Below are 26773 nucleotides of genomic sequence, written 5' to 3'. Positions count from 1 at the left end.
TCCAGACAACAAAGCGTGGAGCGGGACAAGTGGAATACTAAGGGCAAATCCACATCTGAGGCCAATCTGTTGATGCGTTCTGTTTGTCTCTTAATTTACCTTCATCACAGAAAGCAGATAGACACTCTGTAAACAGGAAAACATGAAGATGGGGTTTGTATTCGCATTAACAGAGACACACAACAATACACTAACACACACAGAGGTGGGGGGTAATGCACCATGAAATGAAATACGCAGCAGGGTGTTGGTGAAGGCCTTTCAATCAGTCAGAGCGCTGTCACTCCAACCCAAAGAACTGTGTGTTTACTGTTGAAACATCAGTCTGTACACACATTTACTCTTGTCTTTCTAGTGTATACTTGTGCATTGACTTTATGTGTGTTTGCAGCAGTCTATACTTGTGTGTGTGTTAAGTCATACTGGAACACAGTTCATGGTCAGTTGAGAAAGTCTGAAAAAGTCTGAAAAAGTCAACATCAATATTTAAAGAATCTCCTCTTCCTCCATCTGTTGCGGCTTTTATTCAGAAGTCTTGAGGGTTGAGGAGGGGATGAGAGGGGATAGAGGGAGCGGGGAAGGTCGACTGAGTCCAAAACCCCAGCCATTTTCAACTACTACTAATATGCAGGACAAGAAGCAAAGAATAGTTTTGTGAGGAAAAAAGAATGGGCAAAGATCCAGAATGAACCAGAATTTTAGATGAGTCCTTCAAATTACAATTTTTGTCAGAAGCCTTTGAAGAGATTAGTCTTGACTGTGGCATTTTTAAGGTGACCCACCTGGTTAAATGCTTCAATTGAATGTTAGATTGGTAATGAAAGAGGGAGACTGAGAGAAACTCACCTCCTTGAATGTATTGATTAATACTGTCATACACAACAAAGCTGCTAAATAGGAGAGGGATAAGGAGAGCTGCAATACTGATTCAATAATGCAGAGAAATCAATTATGGCAGTTGTGTGTATGCGCCTGAGGGAAGTAAACAGCAAATTGGCTGTGATTGATCATTGTCCCTATGTGCTCTGCATAACTCACCCTGAGTTAGATACACACACACACACACACAAACACACACACACACACACACACACACACACACACACACACACACACACCCACACACACACACACACACACATGCACTAATGCATTAGAGTTAAGGCTGCACAATTATGGCTGAACTTAAGCTATCTTGACCATTGTCAACCATTATTGATAAGTTAGGGACCTTTTGAAGACAGTTTGTCGGTGTGATGCTCCTTGTGAACCAAGTTAACAAAAATAATTGCTGGTTGCCCGATTACCTGCTTATCCTGTTTGCTAATCTTGCATTGTTGGTAGCTTTGCCATACTAATATTGTGTTAGCTTTGTGCCATGTTAGGAAGGAGGTAAGGCTTGATGTTTTTCACTAACACTCGTTAATAAAGGTTACATTAGATTAAAAGTATCTAAGTATGCTAATATATGAGTAACCAAGCTGACGTCAGACACGTAGTCGCCGGTGGGCAACACACAGGCAACGCCAACGACGATACTAATTGAAAACTTGTCCAGATCAGCCCTGAATCCCCATACAGGACCCCCTGCAGACCACCAGATATCATTATTATATGACTTATTTGTATGAAATATGTTTATTATTATCACCTGTTGTGAAATGAGTAGATCAGAAATAAGTGTTTTGATTTGGGGGACCAGGGTCTTTGGTTGACACTCCCGTCAGAGTTTAAGTTACGTGAGCCCTGTTGATGGCCACTTCACCAGACACTTTTTCCTTCCTTCCTTCCTTCCTTCCTTCCTTCCTTCCTTGATATAAAACTGGAGACTTGGACTTTTGGTCTTGTTATTAGGACATGACACAGCAGCTCTTTGGCATGTTGATGTCAGGAGGAAAATGATGTTGATTTGTGAGACAGGATAAATGACTTTACTTCTAATTACTTCAAGTGTAATCAAGATGTCTCCCCATCCCCATAAAGGCTAACGTTAGTTTGGTATATGTGGGGCAGGTGAACATTAGACCCCTGACGACTCTACGTTATATAGCTAGCTAGCAAACAGCAACACGCTAATTAATGGTTAGCCCTCAGTCGGCGACGTAACGCCAAAAGTCAATCAAATATTGCAGATATGTAGGATTCAAATTGAAACAAATGTTAGCTAACATTAGCTTTCACGTACTTGTTGTCACCGTGGAGAGTAACAATATGGATACTGGAGGTACCTTTCCTCCACGGCACAGTCGTGTACAACAATAAAGAGCCGTAACCAAGTCTTGCATCACTTTATTCCATTTCCTTGAAGTGTGGATCAATCACCCAGTTCATTTTTATCCTTATTCCTATTGATGGCTCAAGTAAAATGTTACTAATACGCCCAAATGACTGAAAGTCCCACCTTTTGCAATATGCTCAGCTGTTCTAACTTTATGCTAGCTTTGTGCCCTGTTAGCTGACATTAGATTGTATTTGATAGGCAGATAAAGTTTGCCCAAGTCACCATTGCAATTTCCATTTATTTTCTGAGCTCTTTAATAATTGAATAGTGACTTGAGTGTCCCTTTTATGTCAGTTTTTTGCCCAATAATGAAGCTCCACAAGAAGCTGCTATTTTAACTGCTGGTCTTATTAGCTGACATTTTCAAACTAGCAGACCAAGAATACATTACTTTAACCCCTCAATAAAGCTGGTCTGGGAAGTCCGCTTAATTTGGATATACTGTATGTTTAATTGTATTCATTTTGAGAGAAAAATATCAATTCTACAGTGCAGCAATGAAAAAAAACCTAATTGCAATACAATATTCAAAGTCTATTCTTTTTTCTACCCTGAGGGGAAGAACTACTGTTTGCATTTTAAGTTGTTTCTTTCCCCCCTAAAAGCTCATTTGTGCTGTTTTCAGTAGCAGAAAACAAAGGAGATATATCTGACCAGAGGACATGTTTTGTGCAAATCGTTGTTCATAACTGAATAAACTTCCAAGCAAAAAGAAAAAAGGCATTATCTGGGAAACCATAAGCGAGATGACCACATCAAACAGAATACGCATCAGTGATTCACACAAAAACACTCCCACATGCACACACACACAACCATAACATCATTTGCGAGAGAGCTTGCGTTGATAAATTCCTGCAAACGCTATTATACGCAAATGATTTATGGTTGGCATTTATGGTTGGCAAACATGAACAGTACAAACTGCTGCCTCTCTCTCTCTCAAACACACCATACACAAAATAACCACTCTACCGGGGGACCATCAACTTCAATATCCACAACCATGTCTGCAGCCAAGAATGTATCACAGAGTCAGACATGAGTTAAACCAAACGGTCACACACACTCTCCCTGTTTCACACACACAAAGGATAGAGGTGACCCCTCCATACAGAACTAGACAGCCAAGAGGAAACGGAGAGGAGATGGATGAGGTGATGACCAGCACAATGTTCACATCACAAGCATGAGTCTGTCAGGGACGTTTAAGTAATAAAAACGTTCATTACAGAGCAGTTTTTGGAGGCATCCATTAGCTCTGATGAGGGTCTTCCTCCTGTCATACAGCAGCTACATTATCTGCCCTCTCTCTGCCCTCATCTATCCTCATCCATCAACATATCTTAGGTTTGGCTGATATCCAGGGACATTTACTCTGTTGTTCAGACTAAATAAAAAAGAATGTAAATCTCCAGTAAAGTGAGATGAATGTTAGTTGAAATCAGAATTGTTCTGATTTAAATGACACAGTAAGTGATAGAAGTTCACATTTTCAATGTGGCTGTAAATTTCTCACTCCCTCCACTTTCACATCATATTTCGTCCATTTCATATGAATAACTATCAAGGTGACTTCATGGATAAAAGCATTAGCTTATTCAAATTTGCATAACTCACATCAGTGGGCAACCTCGGGTCTGAGAAGTAAAGCTAATGCTGAAGTGCCTTAAACTTGCATTCTTTCTAACAGCCAGCAGGAGGCGACGCCTCCTAAACCTCAACATGAGTTTATGGTCTCAATCTCTAGTTTCAAGTCTTCTTCAATACAGCATGATGTCCATTTAGTAAATGATGGTCCCATTTAGAGTCAGATAGACCATAAAGCAGGGGATACTTTAGGGCGGGGCTACCTTGTGATTTACGATCTGGGTGTCCATGTTTTACAACTTTAACCCTTTCACCCTGTCACTTCTGGTTACAAAAAAACAAGATGGCGACTCCCAGAAACCAAGATGGCGACGGCCAAAATGCCGAACTCATAAACCCATAAACTGATGGGTGACGTCTCGGTGACTACGTTCACTTCTTATATGCAGTCTATGATTTACATCTATATTAAGCCACCGAGCCACAAAATAAAGTGAAGGATAAATACACCATAAAACAGTTGAGCTTGGTTCCAACAAACCCAGCCAAAGATAAGCCTTTCCATCACAATAAACGTCACATGGACAATCGCTGGAACTCATTCAAACTATGACAAACAATGAACAATGCCTGTTGGCTTTGTTCACTTGAAGGACTCGCATTTTCCTTTGTTGGCGCCATCGTTAGAAATGCTGTCTTCACTGCTACGACAAGCTTTTAGCTTTCTATAAGACATTGATAATAGATAAATCAAGGTTGTTGCCGTCAAATCCAAGGACAACTCACTGAGAACATATCGAACAATTCAAAGAATAGAATCTGGTTGGTGTAGTGGTGCATAACATAAACACAGTCAGAGAAAAGGAAATTGGAAATAAAAGCATGTATTGCAAAAATTCAAGAAACATAAATATAGAATAGAAGAAAAATACAATACAAGTATGAAAAAATATTATAAGAATATGTAGAAAATATCTCAATGAAAATGAAAGAGCTGTGCAGTTTAGAAGTGGTAGTTTTGGGCAGCAATGTGCAAAATTGTCCAAGGGTTGAGAATGTGGAGGAAAATAATTATCCCTTCTAGTCCGTCACTGCTTTTACTCCACTCATGTCAGTCCATCATGATGGTTTTCTGTTTGGTTGTTACAGAAGCTGTAAAATGTACTTGTGAATGTTTTCATTTGTTACTGACTTTGTCTTTACGTGAAGACAGCAAAACGTGCTTCTCTGACAAAGTTTGTAAAGCAGGAGAAGCAATGCTACAGTTTACCCTCTGCTAATATACAGTAACTAGGATATACAGATCAGAACGTGTGCTGCATGCATAGACAGTATATCCTAGAAGTGGACGTAGTCACTGTGACATCACCCATTGGTTTGGTAGCCTACCGTTTTGAAGCCTTGAGTTCGGCATTTTGGCTGCCGCCATCTTGTTTTCTTTGGCCGTCGCCATCTTATTTTTTTGGAAACAGAAGTGACACGAGACGTTGGAGCTAAGTACATGCTGAATAAGACATTTTTAGGCAACCAATATGTTTAAATTAACTTTCATCAACCGAAAACACAGTGTGGAAGGGTTAAAGTTGTAAAACGCGGACAATACCCAGACCGTCAGTCACAAGGTAGACCTAATGCATCCCCTGCTTTATGGTCTATCTGACTCTAAATGGGACCATCATTTACTAAATGAACATCATGCTGTATTGAAGAAGACTTGAAACTAGTGATTGAGACCATAAACTCATGTTTACAATGTTTACAGAGGTAATAAATCAAGTGAGAAGTAGGCTCATTTTCTCATAGACTTCTATACAATCAGACTTCTTTTAGCAACCAGAGGAGTCGCCCCCTGCTGGCTGGTAGAGAGAATGCAGGTTTAAGTCACTTCAGCATTGGCTTCACTTCTCAGATCCAGAGGTAACCCACTGGCTGCATGCAGTGATTCCACCCAGCCTCAAAGTATCTGTCATTGATCATGCACTAAGTGTTCTGCAAACATCCATTCCTCTTCCTCCTCCTCCTCCTCTCTTAGCCTTGGCTTTTGCTTGAATTAACTTCACACGCATGAGTCAGTCTGTTAACGTATTTGCTTAATAAAGTTTAGCTTGAACCCCAAACTCTCTCTCCGCGTCTCCCTCCTTCTATCTAAAGGGCAGCGGGTGACACTAAAAGAGATGTGCGTCTCGGTAGTGATGTGCATGACAACACTGGAGCCTTCACCTTCAATCCACCTCCTTAATACTGTTTAACACACTCATGCACACACACACAATGCACGGCCGTGTAGGTGGCACTTGATGGCTCCAGTGACGTGTGAAGCTGTATTGTGTTGGATACTGCCACTAGGAGAGGGGATGAGTTGATGATGAGAGGAGGAGAGGAGGCGGAGACAGAGGAGGAGAGGATAGCATAGATGAATAACTTTGCGACCTTGCTGTCTAATGCTGCTCCTAAAATAAGAGCTGTGGCTGAAAAGCAGAGAAAAGATTTTTTGTAAAAAGAGACGATGGTGACGTGGAACGTGGAACGGTCCTCTGACATGGTGCCGTTGTTCTTCAAATTAAAAACTGCATTTCCCACAATTTTTGTTCTTCCATTTGCAGTAATGCCACAATCTCTTGGCTTTCATCGACCCGTGGTGCAGTGGCACATTCAGTCTGTCTGAGGGGCAGTGGCACCAGCTGCATGCAGTGGGGCACCAGCTGCATACTAGCATGTAGGGCAGCCTATATGGCATGGCATCATGTTTTCTCCATTGGTTAGTGCACTGCATCTCCTTGTCTCCACTGGAGGGACATTCTAGGGGACACTTTATCATGTTCTATCAACGAGAGGGAGGTCCAAGAGGGCACTCATCACGTTTTCTCCACTGGAAGGGCACCCTAGAGGGCACTTTATCATGTTTAATCTACCATAGAGGCATCCAGGAGGGCCCTTTTGCTGTGTTTCTTTTGAAAATGGACCAGCAAGGAACATAGTAGTGACTGGCCAGAATAGATACCCACTCGATCAGCTAGCTCAGACTGCTGAAGCCTCAAATGAAAATTACTGTGAGGCACTTTTAACTGGTTATGAAACAGTCTCAATTTAATACTGATGACCTACAGAAGTAAACGAGACCATCAGCAAGAAGATTGGAGTGTCTATGTAGTTATTCTTAATGCCTGTCATGGGGTCCGATTCTCTGCCAAATCAGATAAAAAACATTTACGACACGCAGGTTCACCAGAACCTCCTTCAGCTCATACTACTTCAGCTCAGACTCCAGCGGGGCGCCCAGCAGCATCCAGTCCAACGCGGACACACTCAGATCCGGCTTTGCTGCCGCCTTCGATCTGCAGAAGGAGCTTCGGAGGGAGGCGGAGAGCTCAACACCCTGAAGGAGCGGCTCCTCTTGGGAGCCAACACCTTGCAGTGTTGCTGGGCCTGCTGGAGGGAAGGGGGGCACGGGAGAACCAGAACCCCAGGGGCAGACTGTCAGACCCTGCTGCAATACAATGAGAAGTTTTCTAAAGGGACTCTGGTGCTCGGAAACACTAGCGCTTTTGCCCACAGGGACCGCCAAAATCATCACAAATTCAAGTTCCTCGTAGTAGCTTTAACTTTTATGAACTGTTTTTTACCCCTATGCTGAAGCAATGATCCTCATACAACGGTTCCTATGATATCTTACCAAAAGTTATTTTAGTGTCAATTTCCGATCGTTACGTGCATACAATCTTTTCAAAACCAACTTCCGTCTTCACAGGAAACAACTTGGTTAGGTTTAGGAAAAGATCGTGATTTGCAAATAACTATGAAAGCTGCGTAACTTAAGTAAGGAAGTTACGTGACAAATAAATCAACGGTGACTTCTGGTTTCACACAGGGTACGAACAGAGGTCTCCTGGGTAAAAATCTCTGTTTTTTAACTCACCCATCAACCCTGACCTCCTTCCTATGGTGCGGTTTTTGCTCTTTATACTTCCTGGTTCGCGATTATTTTGATTACATACAAATTAGTCTGTGGGATATAAAGTATATGAATCATAGTGCATTACTTTTTGTAAGTACGGCATATAGCTACGAACGGTTTATGAGAACAACCTGACTGAAGACATATACTCCCAATCCAGCACTGTGGGATATTTGGGATATATAGATCCACTAAATGGTAAAATATTCACATTCTAAATCATAGTGAAGGATATCAAATTATTGTGGAAAAACTAAAACGTATGTCAAGTCGATGAATAGTTGCAGACTACTTTTCAAAGGTTGCTACAAAATTGAGCCCCGCTGCTTCAGCCGCTGAAGCAGCGGGGCTGAGGCAGGAAAAGCGGGTCGGTGCCGGGGCTGAAACAGGAGGAGAAACGTTATCGTCTCCGACTGCGCCCGCAGGGAGACACCGGCACCCGGTCGGAGACGATAACGTTTCTCTCTGCGGAGCCCCGTCACTTCACAAGACACGGGAAACCTCTGTTGGTCTGGAGGAGCTGCAGCAGTTCTTTCTGCACAAACGTCCACTGTACATTCACTAGATATTCTCAGAGCTACTAACTGTCCTGCAGTGTGGAGTGAGCGCGCGTAAACGTGAGGTGGAGCGAGGACGAGCACGTTGTGTGAGTGAAGACAAGCAGGCAGCGGAGCAGCAGAGCAGAGGAGCAGAGGAGCAGAGGAGCAGTCTGAACAGCATAGCCACACACGAGTGTGCATACGCGAGCGTGCATGAGATCCCGACCTGGTACATTTATACGTGTAAAAAGTTACAAACAGTCCCGTTAAAAGTGTAGAACGATCATAAATATGATTCTTATAATGCGGCCGCTGCCCTTACAACTCTGTCTGGAGGCAGATTACGAGCTGAGAGTTTGTATTGCTGTAAATCTCCTCCTGACAGCTTTGCCTCCTTTCCTCGGCTGACTGATTCCAAGCCAAAGCTCAACAAACAAAAAACCTGTTAGATTTTAGTTTTTTTAGAATGAGACAATAAAGCTGACACAGCTGCCACTGAAACATGCATCGGCCAGTGCTCAGAGGGAGCTGTGATGACTCTACAAGGCATTGTGTCTTCCTTTGAAAGACATCAACACACTCATCCGCAGAGTGAGGAAGTGGAGGAAGGAGTAGTTGCCTTATACAGACATTGCAGCTTTCTAAAAATCAGAGCAGCACGAACCAAACACGCAGCAGGAAACACAAAGATCTCTTCATGGATGCGCTGCCATCAGCTGTCGACCGGCCTTGGCTGTTTCTGTCTGTATCAAAACTGAATACAACGCCATCGACAGAAATAAGTTGCTGAGACTGAGTCGCACCACAAGGGCTTCATGTTGAAATGTAACGAGGGGTGTTGAGTGGGTAGTTGCTGTTTCGATCGATTCAGCGAGGGAGATGCGTTCGATAATTTATGCAAATGACGGGGAGATGTTAAACCCCTTTATCCCACTAGTACACCACTATTTCTCCCTCTCCTCTTGTCCTCCATCGCTCCCACTCTGCTTGAGTTGAATTTTTCAGACCATGTCCTCTCACATTATCACTAAAAAAGACTTTGAGGAGGAGAAGGCAGAAAGTGAGTGGGTGTGCCTACACTGTGTGTGTATAGGAAGCCCTCTTGGGAGTTTCATTCACTTTGTATCACAGCCCTCAGCTCTTAAGCAGGAACATTATTGGAGATTAAACAGAAAAAATATACACTTTCTCCCTCTCACTTCCTAACTGACACTTTCTTGATGTGTGCCTCCATTATGAAAACTACTTAAGCCGAGTAAGGCTGACAAAACACCGGGCCCCCCTGGGGAGGAGCGGAAGAGAAGCAGGAGTGAAGAGGAGGAGAGGAATTTTCGGTCATTTTAATTGCAAAGCTTGTTAGCGCTTTTCTCTGTCGTTAGTGCCTTATTAACATGTCATTATGAAGCCAGACGGTGTTTGATAGACAGCCTGGAGGCGAGCAATTACTCTGTGCGCATATGTGTGTGTGTGTGTGTGTGTGTGTGTGTGTGCATGTTATGCAGACAGCTATTATTTTGTGTTTACTACATATTAAGATGAAGGTATGAGTATCTATCTAGGCACCTTTGTGGGTTTTTTCCTCCAACATCCTGTGATCCTTGTTCATGCGGCTACAGTACGTTTAATTATGAGCGTTGGTCAAGGGCACATTGACTGCTTTAATGATCAGTACTTCTAGTTTTCCTTCTCCAATCAGATATGTTAACTACACTGGTGACCTTGTATTCCTGAAAGTTGCCAAGAGAACAGAAAATTAAATTTTTTTTTGCCAAGAATAACCACTCAAATGTTCTCGACTATTTGATGACACATGTCTGCCCGCTGCCTAAAAATAGAGGGCAGACGTAAAGGGTGTGAGGAGAGCTAATTTGGGTTTATGCACCCAGCGTGGGCATGGTGATGGGTTGTCAGCGGTGTGTCCAAAAGACAAAAAGCCCATAGCTGCTGATTACCTTTATGTTTGGCAATCAGAAGTGTGCGAGGAGTGATTGTTGTGGCTATGAGAGCTGCTAATGAATACTTGATGGCCCACTTTAAGCACAGCACTTCACTGTCCTTGGTCTGCAGTCCTGTCAGGAAGCTAATATCATGTTCTCCTCACTGAAATCAATGGGAATGAGTGCACTTGCAATGCAGCCTTATTAGGTAAAGATGGATAGTTTTTCTTGGAATAGTGGCAAATATCTTTACTCAGAAATCCAGCCAAGGCAAAAAGTAAACCCTGTCTCTGACAACATTATATTCCTATTAGGGCTGTCAATCAATTGAAATATTTATTTGCGATAAATTGCACGATTGTCCATAGTTAATCACGATTAATCCAAAATTAATCACTTTTTTTTTTATCAGTTCAAAATGTACCTCAAAGGGAGATTTGTCAAGTATTTAATCCTCTTATCAACATGGGAGTGGACAAATATGCTGCTTTATGCAAATGTATGTATATATTTATTATTGTAAATCAATGAACAATACAAAACAATGACAGGTATTGTATTGTGCTAAATGCAGTACCTGTGAGGGTTTCTGGATCAATATCCAGAAACCCTCACAGGTACTGCATTTAGCACAAAACAATATGCTCAGATCATAACATGGCAAACTGCAGCCCAACAGGCAACAACAGCTGTCAGTGTGTCAGTGTGCTGACTTCTTTATTTATTATTATTAGTGTTGGTATTATTGTTGTTATGGATATTAGTATCATAACATCATCATCATTATTATTATTCATTATTATTAATACATGTGTGTGTATATACTGTATCATATATATATTTTACTCATTTATTTTTGAATTTTTTTATTATTATAATTTTTTTTTGTTCTTCCTTTGCTCTCACATTATAACACAATACAAACAAAAGAAGATACCGGCATCATACGAAACTACAAAAACCTAAAGAATCCATCGGTACCAACCATGTCATACTAGCTTCTTGTGAAAAGGTTAAATAGCGCTAGTTGGGCTAAATGTTGGTGAGGAAAAACTGTCATGGCTGTTTTCAAAGGGGTCCGTTGACCTCTGACCTCCAGATATGTGAACGAGTGTCCCCTTTACAGACATGCCCACTTTATGATAATCACATGCAGTTTGGTTCAAGTCATAGTCAAGCCAGCACACTGACACACTGACAGCTGTTGTTGCCTGTTGGGCTGCAGTTTGCCATGTTCTGATTGGAGCATATTGTTTTATGCTAAATGCAGTACCTGTGAGGGTTTCTGTGAGGGTTTGGTCCTCAGTATGCCAACTGCCGGAAAAAAAATTATCTTTATAGATAATTCTAGGGCAACAGCAAATCATGCATTCTGGCTCCACAAACACATAACAAAAGATATTTGTGATCTTATAACTAGCTAGCATTCCTCAGACAGACGAGTCATGGCCCAGGCATTAAGCAGCTCTGCAGTAGATGCTGCTCTAAAAGGAGTAGAAAATAACTATCTCAAGAGATGTAAACCATAATTAAGCTGAGTGAGTGGAGAGGAGTGAAGTGTCTCTGTGCTAACTGATTGAATTGGCTTCTTGATGACCGTGAAGCTGTCGCTTTAGCACCAGCATAGAGAGAGAGAGAGAGAGAGAGAGAGAGAGAGAGAGAGAGAGAGCACAAATAAAAGTACTGTACAGGCAGGATAAATAAATCTTTATTCATGTTTGAATCATATCTGAAAAGTTTTTGCTCACAAAAAACAAAAAGATCTCCGTTACCTGGCAACAGGAGAGTGGAGTGCACTGTGGTCAAGATTACGAGGTGCCACCGCCAACCGAGGACTGATGGTTTGATAGTCTGAGATAATATCACGCTGCTTCTGCTACCAAATATCTGCTGTTAAGTCAAATTACACCCTCATAATGTCAGTTTAAATGGACTTGAGGACAACCTCACTCTTAGATAAACTATTAGGATCAACAAAACATACTCCACAGTGAAGACGGCTGCTGTCAGGTAAGTTTCTATATCTTTAGATGTCACAAGCACTCTTGTGATGAGTGGAGAGAGAGGACACCATGTCCGTCCCAAGTCTCCTTCTTAACCTTTCCCCTTTTGTCGTCTTTGGTTTAAAGTAACCCTCCAAATAGAGACCTTTAGTGATAAAATACTGTACATCCATGATGCCCACACATACCTGCTCACATGTACATACATGTGCTCATATAGATTTAGACATACAGTACATGATATTCTGTACAGTACACATGTACCCACAGAGCTGCATACACATGTTATACTTTCCATAAAGCCATCTTCCAGTATCATATAGTAATGGTCATTTACATTAACTGTGATTCTGTAGAGTCCTAGTTGTCCTACTTTCCAATATCTAAAAATAGCACATGAATTTATTATATTAATACACGTAGAAAAACAACCTTGACTGGACCTCGAGTGGAGCTTGTTGGTATAACTGAACATCATATGAAATCAGAACTGTATCTACCATTGAGGACACTGAGGTCATATTCTTGGTATTTTCCAGAAATTTGTCAAAACAGAAATAATCGTTGGATGTGCATACTCCCTACGGTTCTTGAACGAATCATGTGTGATGAATGCTTCTATCAGGAAAAATAACCAAATCTAAGCTTAAAATTGTGATATTTCATCAAAATCTCATTAAAGATTTCACCAAAAATACACCGTTTGCACTCACCACAGCCTGCGCTCCTCAGCGTGACTGGGAAGCCATGAACGACTCGGCTGAGACCAACAGACACACAACACAAATTCAGAGAATCTCTGACTGAACTACAGACTGTTTACACGGGGCAGAGAGGAGAGGACAAGAGAGGTGGTAGAGGTTGTAAAAAATGTTCCCAATATCAGTAACACTTCCAGGCATTTGGAACAATGTTGTATAGATTCCTTTTTTTTCAATTTCTGTTTTGTAAATCATCAAAGAAAGCCGTGGTTCTGTTGTTTCCATAGAGGAGCAGGACTAACAGCTGGGGGTGCAGAGGATTAAGCATCCCAGAGTGAGTTCTTTTGTGCCATTAAAAAAATATTCATTTTGTTAGACTGATTCTGGCATTATCTTTACACGCCAAATAAAGACATATATAAAGCATTTAGTATTACTCCATTAAATGTTATTCCTGGCAGCGTGGAGAGAGCTGTGGACCTTTACGTTGGGAAAACACTTTTATGCAGCCCATTCTTTCTCTGTAATTGTATGTAGTTTTCCTGGTAAGTAATCTGTTACTAAAATAAGGTGAATGAGATTACAATCCTCTGAGACAGGTGCTTAGTTGTGTTGATCTTATAAGCAGTAGAACATGTGCAAGCTCCATTTAAATAGAAATTGCACAGCTACCTAAAATAATAAATATTAAATGAAAAATCTAAATACTAAAAATGTTGAGATATTTCAAAAATCTTAGCTATAGCCCTTGTGAAATAAATATGAAATGATAAGTTAGAAGGTGTTGTTCAAGTCAGCCACCCTCTGCACTCCCCACAAAAGTAAAGTCAATAAGTAGCTTAAAGAGAAGAGAAGAGATCCAACAGAATCCCACTCATACAGAGGTAATCTGTGGTAAAGTAGTGTGTTTGTCCCCTGGGCTAGTTCACTGACTCACAGGCTTTTTTATCAGATACATTCACACTTCATTATGGCTGATCCCTGCAGCCAAACACACCCAAACACACATTCTGCCCCGTCAGCTACAGTGAAGAAGTAATTAAACTTAGTAGCTCCGCTGCACCGCCACAAACAAACTGAGTCTGGCTTTAGGATCAAAGATATAGTGAATACACTCAAAGTGTGTGTGTGTGTGTGTGTGTGTGTGTGTGTGTGTGTGTTTATGTGTGCATGTACAGTCAGTCAACATAAATGCATGCAAAGAAATGCTAAGGGAGGTAATCTGACCTTCACGCTCTGGTGGCAGACTGTAGAGAGAAAGAACAAGAGACGGAGAGAGAGAGAGAGAGGAAGACATGAGGCAAGAAGTGGAAAGGAGAGCTCCTCCAGACCGGAGGGCTTCAGAGACTAATTAACTTGAGACATGACCTTTCTCTCCTCCTCCCTGTGAGAGAACATGCCAGCGTGTATATTTTGAATCAATACAAGGGCAGAGTCATCACAGCCAGATGGACCCAGTACATCATGTCTCATCATCGCGTGAGAGCCAGAGAGCGAGAGGTATAGAGGAAGGGAAAGGGAGAATTCACAGAATACCATTTTAAACGCTGACCTCTTAAACGCCACCTCAGAAACGTGTCTGAGATGTCTGTGAATGTATCTGTGCATGTGTGAGCACCAATCTAATATATTAGACCTTCAGGATTAGGACATGTTGGCTGGTCTGACTGCTTCAGAGGGCTGTTTGAGAACAAGTTTATAAGGAGGTTTAACGTTATAAGGTTTGGATTAAATTTGGCAGATAAATTGATTTATTTGACAATAAAAAAATTAAATATAAGATTCAAAAATCCTAGTCCTAACATACAAATACACAATAAAGCAAAAAAGCTTCTATAAAAGAGTAAGAGGTTTCCTTGTCAGGCAAGAGGTTCAAAACATGCAGACATGATTTAAAGCTGAAGTAGGTGAGATTGGAGCAAATATGATTAACATTTTTTTTTGTTATAATATATATATATATATCGTGACAGTAGTACATGAAACAGGTAACCTGAAAAAGTCATGTTCCTCTGTGTCCTAACGGCATTTGAAAGATTTCACAGACCGGAGGAAAACAACCAATCAGAGCTGATCTGAGGTCTGCTGTCAATCACTCTGAACTCCGACCAAACGGTCAAACTAGGCAGCGCTGATGAAATATGAATCAATATTCTGTTACGTTAATGCCTATTTCTCTCCTCACATGTTCTCAGAATCATCTTGTAGTGCACGGTTTAGCTGTAAAATGAGAACGTTTGTGAAGCCGCCGCCATTGTGAAATCTGGTGAGGGAACGCCAAGTTCCGGTCACATGACCGGAGCACAGTCAATAGGAACGCTATGTCTCTGAAATGACCTGTGATTGGTCAAAGTCTCCTGTCACGGGCTAGATGTTCTAAAGTCTGAAAACAGAGCCATGAGGAGGAGCAGAAGTCTAGTTATCTCTCAGAACACTTGTATTACAATATGATGAAAGGTTATTATGGAATTTTTGCCCAAAGATGCCAAACATATACTGACTACTGCAGCTTTAAGTAGGGCTGTCAAAGTTAATACGATAACGCGTTTATGCAAATTCGTTTTGGCGCCACTAATTTCTTTAACCCGTTAATGCAACATGCAATCTTTAGGTTGTAGCGGCTCAGTTTTAAAGCTAGAGTGAAGATCCTGGTATAATATGAAACTAGACTAAACCTGATGAATCCATTGGTACCAAACATGTCATATTAGCTTGTCATGAAGGGGGCCAAAGTAACACTACAAACTTGCGCTAAATTTTGGTGAGGAAAAGCTGTCATGGTCATTTTCAAAGGGGTCCCTTGACCTCTGACCTCCAGATATGTGAATGTAAATGGGTTCTATGGGTACCCACGAGTCTCCCCTTTACAGACATGCCCACTTTATGATAATCAGAAACCCTCACAGGTACTGACCTGTGAGGGTTTCTGGACAATATCTGTCATTGTTTTGTGTTGTTAATTGATTTACAATTCTAAATATATACATACATTTGCATAAAGCAGCATATTTGTCCACTCCCATGTTGATAAGAGTATTAAATACTTGACTAATCTCCCTTTAACGTACATTTTGAACAGATAAAAAATGTGTGATTAATTTTCAATTAATCGCGATTAAATATTTGAATCGATTGACAGCACTAGATTTAACGAATGCATTTCAAGCCCTCCTCAGTCTGCTGTGGCTTCAATGATCCAAGAACATACCAGAGAACTGCAGCTGTAAACTGCAGCAAACACAAGGCTTTCATCCAGGAGACCGCTGTTCGAGTCCCATCTGTTAAAATTCACTTTCACGTTACAATCAGCTGTTTGTTCATGTCCCATCTTAACAACGCTCAGTTTCCTTTTCACTTTACAAACATAGCAGTTTTAAGTCCAACCATGTCGTTTTTTCCTAAACCTAACAAAGAGGTTTTGTTGCCAAGTGACAAGGCGGCAGTGTGTGACGAGTCGGGATGAGAACATGTTGACTCTGCCAAGATGGCGACGGCCGAAGCCGTGCACTTTGAGCTTCACCACCGCTCTTCAGAAACCTGTGGGTGACGTCACAGAGACTACGTCTACCTTTGATACAATCTATGGTTTAGCCACAAAAACAGCATGGTTAGGTTTAGAGAAGGAACAGGGTTTGCTAATTTATTAGGGGGTCTTTGTTGTCATAGTTACAATAAGAAGGTTAGTAAAAGACTGCAGTCATGTTTAAAAGAAACCAACATTGACTATCGGTGGGGGATGGGAAACGAACAGTGACCTCCTGCGTGACGTTTCCATGATCCTTCCACCTCAACCTCAATCAACCTGCCTGACTAGTCACTACATCACTGAGCTTCCAGCAACACCTACATTTCACTGTGCTTCTTTCTTACCTCACATGTACTATGCAAGGTCAGGGTCCCCACAAGTACAGCAATACAAACGTGTGTGTGTGCGTGTGTGTGTGTGTGTGTGTGTGTGTGTGTATTTGTGAGTGTCAGACCAGTCCACCCAAAATGTCAGTGAGTGGGCCGTGAGAAAATGCAGTGAACTCTCACTTATCAAATATCAGCAGACACCACTTTGCTAACTAGCACACAGGAGAACAAACTACTGAGCCCAATAATGTGAAGTCGTTGAAGTTGGTCGGATGCTGCAACTTTCAGTGAGAGACAGAGAGAGAGAGAGAGAGAGAGACATAGAGAGAAAGGAAAGAGTAAGTAAGAGTGTGTGTGTTTGTGTGCGTGGGGCAATCCCCTTAAATAGACACCAGCGGATGCAGCGATACATTGAGAGGAGACAGAGGTGAAAAAGACGGAGGAATAGAGGCAAAATCAAGCATCCCCTCCGCTGGGGGACAATTAGGACATCTAGGTGTGTGTGTGTGAGAGGAGGAGTGTATTGTACATATACTGTATGTCTGCCTGGGTGTGTTTCTGGGTGTGTTTCTGTGTGTGTGTGTGTGTGTGTGTGTGTGTGTGTGTGTGCGTGTGCGTGCCCTCATGTAGGAGTTTTGGTGCTCAGTGAGAGTTGGTGCTACACAACACTGAATGCTGATGTTCCTCGTCTGAATTCAACACTAAACATGCCCACAGCAGCTCGGAGCCCTCAGGAGCAGCTCACTGACACGGGACTGTGTGTCCTCGTCTGAGAGGAGGAGTGCTGCTGAATACAATATGTGTGTGTGTGTGTGTCTGTTAGAACACAGTTTACACGGCATGCTTACAAACAACTGAATCTAATTTTACCTCAAAAGGTGAAGCTGTGTGTGTGTAACTGTGTGTGTATAACTGTATATAATTGTGTATAACTGTGTGTAACTGTGTGTAACTGTGTGTAACTGTGTATAACTGTGTGTAACTGTGTATAACTGTGTATAACTGTGTGTAACTGTGTGTAACTGTATATAATTGTGTATAACTGTGTGTAACTGTGTGTAACTGTGTATAACTGTGTGTAACTGTGTGTAACTGTGTGTAACTGTATATAATTGTGTATAACTGTGTGTAACTGTGTGTAACTGTGTATAACTGTGTGTAACTGTGTGTAACTGTGTGTAACTGTGTGTCTTTGTGTATAACTGTGTGTCTCTGTGTGTAACTGTGTACTCACCCTTGCTTGATCTTCAAGTGAAACAGGCTTTAGTGTTTTGTTGCATTCACGTGCGCGTTGTTGGGACTTTATTCAGACTTGAGGTGCTCACCATCTGACGTGTGATGTTTAGTCTGAAACAGAGAAAGAGCTCTTGAGTTTCACTGAGTATGTATCCAGATGTGTTGTGGTATGCTAGTAAGCTAATATTAAGTGTCTAGTTTTGTTAAATCACAAATATCCACACTTTAGTCCTGTCAGCTTTTCCCCTGCAAACCATGAGCATGAGTGGTGAACAAACAGAACCAATATTACAATAAGGACTTTGTTCTCCACTTCCCTTAGCTGCTACAAATTTGACCTTTAACCCAACAGTCGTTAATTCTATAAACATCTGGACTGAACTGAGGAAGAGCCTCCATGCTCTCTCCCACTTCTAATCCTTTATTTGTACCCTCTTCTATGGACTCAACCTTTGGGGTTTGGTTTAATAGAGGTAGAACTCCCTTTAACCATCTTTATGACCATAGGTCTTTTATCTCCTTTGCAGAACTTTCAAAAAATATATCTTCAATGTTCCACTTGTGTCTTTTTTTCTAATAAGGCATTTTATACAGAATACAGAAAGGGAAGTTTGGGGTCCTCTGCTTGAGCTGTTGCCCCCGTGACCCGACCCCGGATATGCGGTTGAAGATGAAATGAATGAATTAATAAACAGAATCCCCGCCCGGACCTCGCCGCACTGGGGACCAAGGACTCGCTGCGCCCTCTCTCCCCGCCAGATCGGGTTCTCGCCCCACGTAAAAAGGGGCCAGGGGTCTGCGCCGATGTCGGCAACCCACCCGACCCGTCTTGAAACACGGATGAAGGAGTCATGGGGTGCGAGTCATGGTGTGCAAGCAAAATCCAATGGCGCAATGAAAGTGAGGGCCGGTGCACGCCGGCTGAGGTGGGATCCCCGCCCCGCGGGGACGGGCGCACCAACGGCCCGTCTCGCCCACACCGTCAGGGAGGTGGAGCCTGAGGACCCGAAAGGTGGTGACGAGAGGTTAGCATCACGCTGCCGTAAAGTGGTATCGGAGCCGTTGTATCAAAGCCGTTTTGCGAGGTTCTGGTTGAAGCGTTTTATTGGCTGTCAGGGTTAAATGGATCAGGCTGGGCCTGTGCTGTTCTCAATAGTGTAAATGTGCTGTTCTCAATAGTGTAAATGACCCCCTCCTCTACATTTACAGCTCATTTTCTTCCCTTCAGAAGAATATATTCACAAGCATCCATTCTTGTTCAGTATGATAAACAGCCTCCACACACCGTCCATCACAGTCAACCTGAAGCCTTCATTTGGTTTTGTCAAAGTGCTGCTTTTATTGTTACTTCATTATCCCTGAGTTGAATGTTTTCTTATGAGTGTGCTTGTTATTTCACACTCCACTTATGGCCAATCACCTGACACTCAAAGTAAGAAATGGAAGCATCTAAGAGGAAGCAATCCATCCCAAACATGTCGCCTCACAAACTTTATTGTCTATGCAGAGCATCTTTGTTAGTCTGGTCAGCAGTTCATTTCACTGTAAAGTTGATGTCTTCAAAAGGACACAAATTTAAATATTAATGATGCATTTACACACACCATTCATTTCAAAGTGAATCAGAGAATATGTAAACATAATGTCTCTATATTGAATTGATATATTACATGTATTGTATTTATACATATGTAATCTAAATCTGTATTGGACATATTCTAACTTTTGACAGTGTTGATTTCAAAAATGGTTTTCACTGGTCTCAATGGTCGGCTGTCTGTCAACAATCTATAATAAGACTCTGCAGCAATAGTTGGACACATTGTGTGGTGGACACAATGTTTTTATAGCCTTAAAGGGACTGTTTGTAACTTTTTAAGTTTCTAAATGTACCGGGTCGGGACACATGCGCGCTTGCATATGCGCGCTTGCGTGTGGCCGGAGTCACTCCTCCGCTGCCCGACTGCCTTCACTCACACACCGCGCGCGTTCTCGCTGTCTCGCTCCACCTCTAGACGTGAACGCGCGCTCACTCCCCACTGCAGAAGAGTTAGTTTAGCTCTGAGAATATCTAGTGAATGTTCAGTGGACGTTTGTGCAGAAATAACTGCTGCAGCTCCTCCAGACCAACAGAGGTTTCCCCTGTCTTGTGAAGTGACGGGGCTCCGCAGCGAGAAACGTTATCAGCGGGGCTGAAGCAGGAAGAGAAACGTTACCGTCCCCGACTGGATGCCGGTGTCTCCCTGCGGGCGCGCTCGGAGACAATAACGTTTCTCTTCCTGCTTCAGCCAGCAGGAAAAGCCAACACTAGGATCAGCATTGATTCATGGAGAGACCTTCGTCTGGTCAGCTAACATTACTGCCAAGCAGCTGAAATATAGAGTGATAATGTGATTTATATTGTGCTCGTTCATGTCTATGTAGAGCGAGCAAGCTCGAGCCCGACGCTGACTTTCGTTGACTTCACGGCCACAGGCTGTTAACAAGCACTTCTGAAAGTTACAAATAGTCCCTTTAAAGGCTCATGTAAAAGAAAAATAGCAGAAAGACCGTGAACTGATTTTAATAGAGACCGTAGACCTGTTTTACTTTGTTTATGATGTAACAAGACTGAAGGGCGAATTCACAAAGAATGGATTGCGGCCACTGATAGTAGGGCTGCAACTAACGATTATTTTCATTATCAATAAATTGCCAAGTATTTTGTAGATTAATCGTTTAGTCTACACAATATCAGAAAATATTGAAAAATAAGTCCAAGGTGATGTCTTGTTTTGTCAGTACAAAACACAAAGATATTCAGTTCAATATGGTATAAAACAGGAAATCTCCTTATTTGAGATGCTGAAAACAGCTTTTCTGCCATTTTTACTACATCAACGATTATCAAAATAGGTCCAATTCATAAAAGATATTGCACTAATGATGTAATAGCACAAACAGGGCCATAAAGTTTTGCAGCTGATTGATTGATTGATGTGCAATTTGAAAACCTATTTTAAATAAGTGCAGATAGAACAGGAGCACTGAAACACTATTTGCTTGGCAGCGCAGTTAAGTGTGCATTTCATCCTTTGCGGGTGCTTTGAGAATTATACGGTTTCTATGTTTGTCTCATTTGTGCAGGTTTAGCATTCACAAGATTCTACAGCCATGATAGCAGTTCTGTGAGGCTGTACTTAGGAACAGTTTGAGCTAGATGCTAACATCAGTATGCTCACCAAAGTTATTAGATTTCATCCTGACAGGAACATAAATGTCTATACCAAATGTCATGGCAACCCATCCAATAGTTGTTGAGATTTCAGTCTGGACCAAGTGACAGACAAACATTGCCATCCCTGGATCCAATGTACTTGCATGGCTAATATAAAACCTTTAACAGCTTCAGAAAGCTTAAATCGTTTTTGGTTTGGTAGTTGTTTTTAGATTTTGTTGTTTTGTAATGTTATCCAGTGGGATAATTTGTACCTTTTAAATGGTATTCTAAAATACCTCTCACGTCACTGTGTGCATGCCTGTCTGAACAAAGAATTCAATAAGCAGAGAAAACACATCCTTCTCATTATTTAAAGAGAAAAAAAAGTAAAGGAAACCCAAAGCTGAGTTGGTCCTAGTTGGGAGTGTGTTCATTCATGTGTGTCCCATATAGCTGGAAAACTCTATGCTTGTATTGACTTCAACAAAACAACATATATTGATCCTCTCTCCTGCCTCCCCTCTTTCTCTCTTTTTTTCAGTTAATTCTAGAAGACAACACTGAACCTGAGTCCATCTGAGATCCCCCAGGCCGGCCACCTTGGTCCTGCACTATTATCACGAGATACCACCATCACATGCAGCTACAATCAGGAGTACAAGGGTCAAAGCCACAGCAGCGGGGAGCAGGAATCTAATATATTGCTGTGACACTCTCACATTCATGTGCAGTGGAGCAGTTCTCCGTATAAAAGTACCATTTAAACTTTTAACCCTTATTTATCTGTGAAAACACCCTACTTAACATCCACAGAGTAACACGCCTGGGCACTGAAAAGTTTACTCCAAATGTATATGAAAAAAGAACAACAGAAACCAATAAAGTTTGCTAATTCGCTAATTAGATCCCCAGTGCCAGAGCTGGCAAGGCTGTGCTTTTTGGAAATGGAGCGTGCCTTGAACCAATCAAAAAGCTCATTTGAAACAATAATAAACAATAAACACTGTGTGCTCTCCCTCCATCTTTAAAAAGCTTTGACGCCTTCAGAGTTCTTACATAAGATCTCAAAAAGAAACACTCAGCTGCCTCTGATGTAACCGCTTCAAGGGTAGAAAGCGCTCAATCTGTAAATTATCTAACTTGATTTAATTTTGTTTTTGAAAACTATTGAGATGTAATTAGTCTGAAGTCAAAACTAAACACTTCTGGTGGAGTAAACACTTGGCCTGCAGCCGAAGTACCAATTCGGAAAAAAATAATTTGATTTATGTAATATATGACATTATTGAATTATAGAAACCTGAGTTCAGTTTTGAGGTTGAATTAGATGCATAATGGATAACTTTAGTTCTGCATATGGCTTTCAAGAAGTTAAAGGAGCATGCTGGTGTTTTTGCATCTTTCATAAACATTTTGCATACTTGCATCGCATCATCTGTTGGTTCCCTTTTTTATTTCAAAACAAAATCAACTGGCAGATACTTAAAACTCGTGGAAAGGTAATCCGTTACGATGAACATTTAAATGGCATTTGCTTCTCCCTCAAGGTTACCTTATCACTGTGTTGTAATGAAAGCTATGTGACTGAATTGAAAAGCCTGGCAGTGTGGTGCATTCATGTGTTGGTGGGTGCAGTCCTTTTAATGTAGTGTTTCGATATTCTGTCTTTACATTCTCGTGACTAAAGAGGAACTAACTTGCATCTGTGTGTGTACCTGAGCAAATATCATTGTAGATATCTTCTAAATTCAGTGGCTTTCGGTGAATTTATGAGGTTAAACATGTACTGTACTTGTCATGTGTTTTCTTACATCAGAAGTCAAGTATAGTGTCTGTCTGGGAAAAATGTTTAGGGCCGTCCTTGACCAAAGAGATTCTTAGTCGACTAACACTCGTACTATTTCGTCAACTAATCGATCGGGTTGATTTAAAGCTGAAGTAGGCGAGATTGGAGCAAATATGATTAAAAAAAGTTATTTTTATAAAGCGGTTGCTATATCGTGACAGTAGCTCATGAAACAGGTAACCTGAAAAAAATCACGTGTGTCTGTGTCCTCCGATGTCCTTTGGTGTCCTCCGGTGTCCTCCAGTGCTCCTAACGGCATCTGCAAGATCTCACGGTCAAACTAGGCAGTGCTGATCAAATATGAATCAATATTCTGTTACATTAATGTCTATTTCTCTCCTCACGTGTTCTCAGAATCATCTTGTTGTGTACTGTTTCGATATAAAATGGGAAAGTTTGTGACGCCACCGCCATTGTGAAATCTGGTGAAGGAATGCCAAGTTCCGGTCACATGACTGGAGCACAGCCAATAGGAACGCTCTCTCAATGAATTCTCCAGTCACAGGCTAGATGTTCTAAAGCCTGAAAACAGAGCCATGAGGAGGAGTAGAAGTCTAGTTTTCTCTCAGAACACTTGAATTACAATATGCTGAAAGGTTATTATGGGATTTTTGCCCAATGATGCCAAAAATATACTGCCTACTGAAGCTTTAATCAACAGATCTGTGAAACTGAGTTTCTCCACAAAGAATATCACAAAAGCACCACTTTAAATCTGGTGTTTACCAGATAATCATAAGTTTCTTGGAAATAAGTCATTCAGCTTGAAAAACGACTAATCAACGAAATAAATCTTAGTTGACTAAGACCAAAAACACTAATCGACTAAGAGAGGGCCGCCCTGAAAGTTTTCCCTGCTAAGTAAGTGGATTAAAGAGCCTAAGCCTAAGAGCCTGAACTAGTAGAGTCAATTATTCAAACCAGGAGGACTCTGAGGACAGAGGAGTAGATGTGATAAGGCTACACATTTTTTAATCCATCAATCCAGTCATACATTCTTGTACACTTTATACATAGCTCTGCCTATTTTAACCTACTAACATTCTATCTAGACATCAAGATATCTCCATCACTATCCTACAATCATATATTATGCTAGATCAGTGATATTTGTCACTTGACTTGATCAGTTAATCAGAACAAGCTTTATCCAGGTACACAGCCATTCAGCCCTGTCTCCTAAAAAGGAAGGAGGGGTGGTGGATGGGTCAAACTAACACCGGACTGTCTCCTAGGAGACCGCACTTCATGTCCTGTGTGAATCGCGTCATTTTAAGCCAAATTAAGATGTTTTTTATACGAAACCGAACCCAGTAGTTTTGTTGCCAAAACCCAATTAAGTCATTTTGTTGCGTTTTCTTTTTTGTTTTGTTTTGTTTCAATTTACAACATTAACCACGTGTTTAAAAGTGTTTAAAAGTGTTTAAAACGACTGCAACCGCAATCTGGGAGAAAATATGTTTCCCCTTGAAACCTAATTGAGAATGTTCCTTAGTTGTATGGGAACTTAATTCTGTAGGAGACCGGGTTGCAGCCAATATAGTGATTTTACTGACATTGCAATGAAGCACCGACTGTTTGTCTGGGAGTTTGTGTTTGTGTCCAGCTCAGCCTCTGATTGAACAGAAACTCCACTTCTCTCTGTTATGTTCCTACAGTCTCTGTTCTCTCTTGCCTTTGACTTTGTATGCAATCACACTATGTCTAAAATTTGCTTCACATTCTGTATGAATGAGTCTACAGCCATTATAGAGCCTCTGTGAGGCTGGACTGAGGCACAGCTAAATGCTAACGTCAGCATGCTAACATGCTAACATGCTCTCAATAACAATGCTAACATGCCGATGTTTAGCAGGTATAATGGTTACCATGTTCACCATCTTAGTTTAGCAAATTAGCCCTAAACACAAATTACAGGTGAGGCATTTTAGGATGACATTAATTTGCTAGTATTTGGTCATAAATTAAAGTATCGGACAAACTAAAGTTTTGACCTCATGATGGCGAAAGATGATTTGCAATGGCAATCCATCCGATCACTGTTGAGACATTTCACTCAAAACCACAAAAGTTATCATCTCTGATGAAGACGCAGTTGGCGTCGAAACATTAGTCTTTAACAAAGTTGATTGCCTTAAATCTGTGTGCTCTAGTGCTCTAGTCCAAAGACTGGCTCTCTGAAGTCTCTATTGTTACAAGATCGCCCGATTCTGTGAGCACCAGACAGGACTACTATTCCTTGTGAAACGGTTGAAGCGCACCTTTCTTCTCACAAATGCATTCCTCATGGTGGCGCCAGAGGAAAGGTCATGGGATCATCACAGTAATTAGGATGTGGACCATGAACGTCTGCACAAAATTTCATGACAATCCATCCAATAGTTGTTAAGATATTTCGATCTAAAGCAAAGTGTAGGACCAACCACCAGACTGACATAGAGCTTCCACTCTACAAAAATAGCATCAGTAGTGTTAAAGATGCAACAGATTGTGAGAGATATTAAACCATCCAGGCGTCACAGGGGAATGTTTGTACGTAATTACATCTCGAGGTAACACCTCTCTGACAGCAGAAGCAATTAAATCAAACAATGCAGTCATGTTGTGCAGTATAGAGCCACTCGCAAGTGTTACAGCCATTCACAACATGTGCAACAGAAGTGATGACAAGAGTTCGAGTGCATCTGACAAAGCATCGTAATGAAAATGTTGGATGTGACACAGACTGCGGCATTGCAGAGAGTGGATACAGTGGAAGAGGAATACATGAGACGTAACAAGTAGAGGAAGGAGAGAAAAGAAAAGAAAGGAGAGAAAAGAAATGCAGTTTGGTAGATTTTGTAGTGATATGCTGCAACATCAGATGGGAAGGAAGATAGATTGTAACCAAGAGCAGATAGACTAGAGGAGATGGAGAGGCTGAAAAACAGATGGGACCCAAACACACACACACACACACCTACCTTAAGACACACACACACACATAGAGGAAATAGGAATATATTTTCACTGATCATATACTTGGACCAAAAGGATATCGTCTTCTTTTTCTTTGTTTTTTACAAAGACACAGCGTTAGATACACAAATAAATAGTCTCCGTAGCTCGCTCTCTCTCTCTCCCACACACACACACACACACACACACACACACACACAGAGCTGCGTACTTCTATTATCTTTGCGAGGACACTCGTTGACAATATGCATTCCCTAGCCCCTTACCCTAACCATCACGACTAAATGCCTGACCCCAACCCTTATACCCTACCATAAACCTAATTCTAACCTGGACATAAAACCAAGTTTGAACCCTCAAAAAAGCCTTTGAAGGTCTGTCCGAAGGTGAGGACCGGCCAAAATGTCCTCACTTTCCAAAAATGTCTTCACTCTGAAGGTCTAAATCTCAAACTGGTCCTCACAAAGATAGCTGTACAAAAACACACACACACACAGCACTGATGGAAACACTTCATTCCACTCAAGTAGCTTTCTGCTGATTGCACGCTCTCTCTTCAGGGATCTCTTCTCTCTAAATGGTTTAAGGCATTAATGCACAATCAATACTATTTACATACACAAAAACAACACACACACACACACACACACACACACACACACGAACACACACA

General features: G+C 41.5%; 1 protein-coding gene across 1 annotated transcript in view; it reads right to left on the bottom strand.

Annotated features, from left to right (window-relative positions):
• Positions 1–26773, bottom strand: part of htr2cl1 (5-hydroxytryptamine (serotonin) receptor 2C, G protein-coupled-like 1) — a 242005-nt gene that overhangs the window by 119025 nt on the left and 96207 nt on the right. Inside the window, exon 3 of the mRNA XM_037758286.1 lies at positions 18096–18208. The gene's annotated coding sequence lies outside the window, so the exon portion shown is untranslated. The remainder of the gene's footprint in view (positions 1–18095; positions 18209–26773) is intronic.

This window comes from Sebastes umbrosus, chromosome 22, assembly GCF_015220745.1.
Source record: "Sebastes umbrosus isolate fSebUmb1 chromosome 22, fSebUmb1.pri, whole genome shotgun sequence".
Taxonomy (NCBI): domain Eukaryota; kingdom Metazoa; phylum Chordata; class Actinopteri; order Perciformes; family Sebastidae; genus Sebastes; species Sebastes umbrosus.
This window is presented reverse-complemented; position numbering and strand designations above follow the sequence as displayed.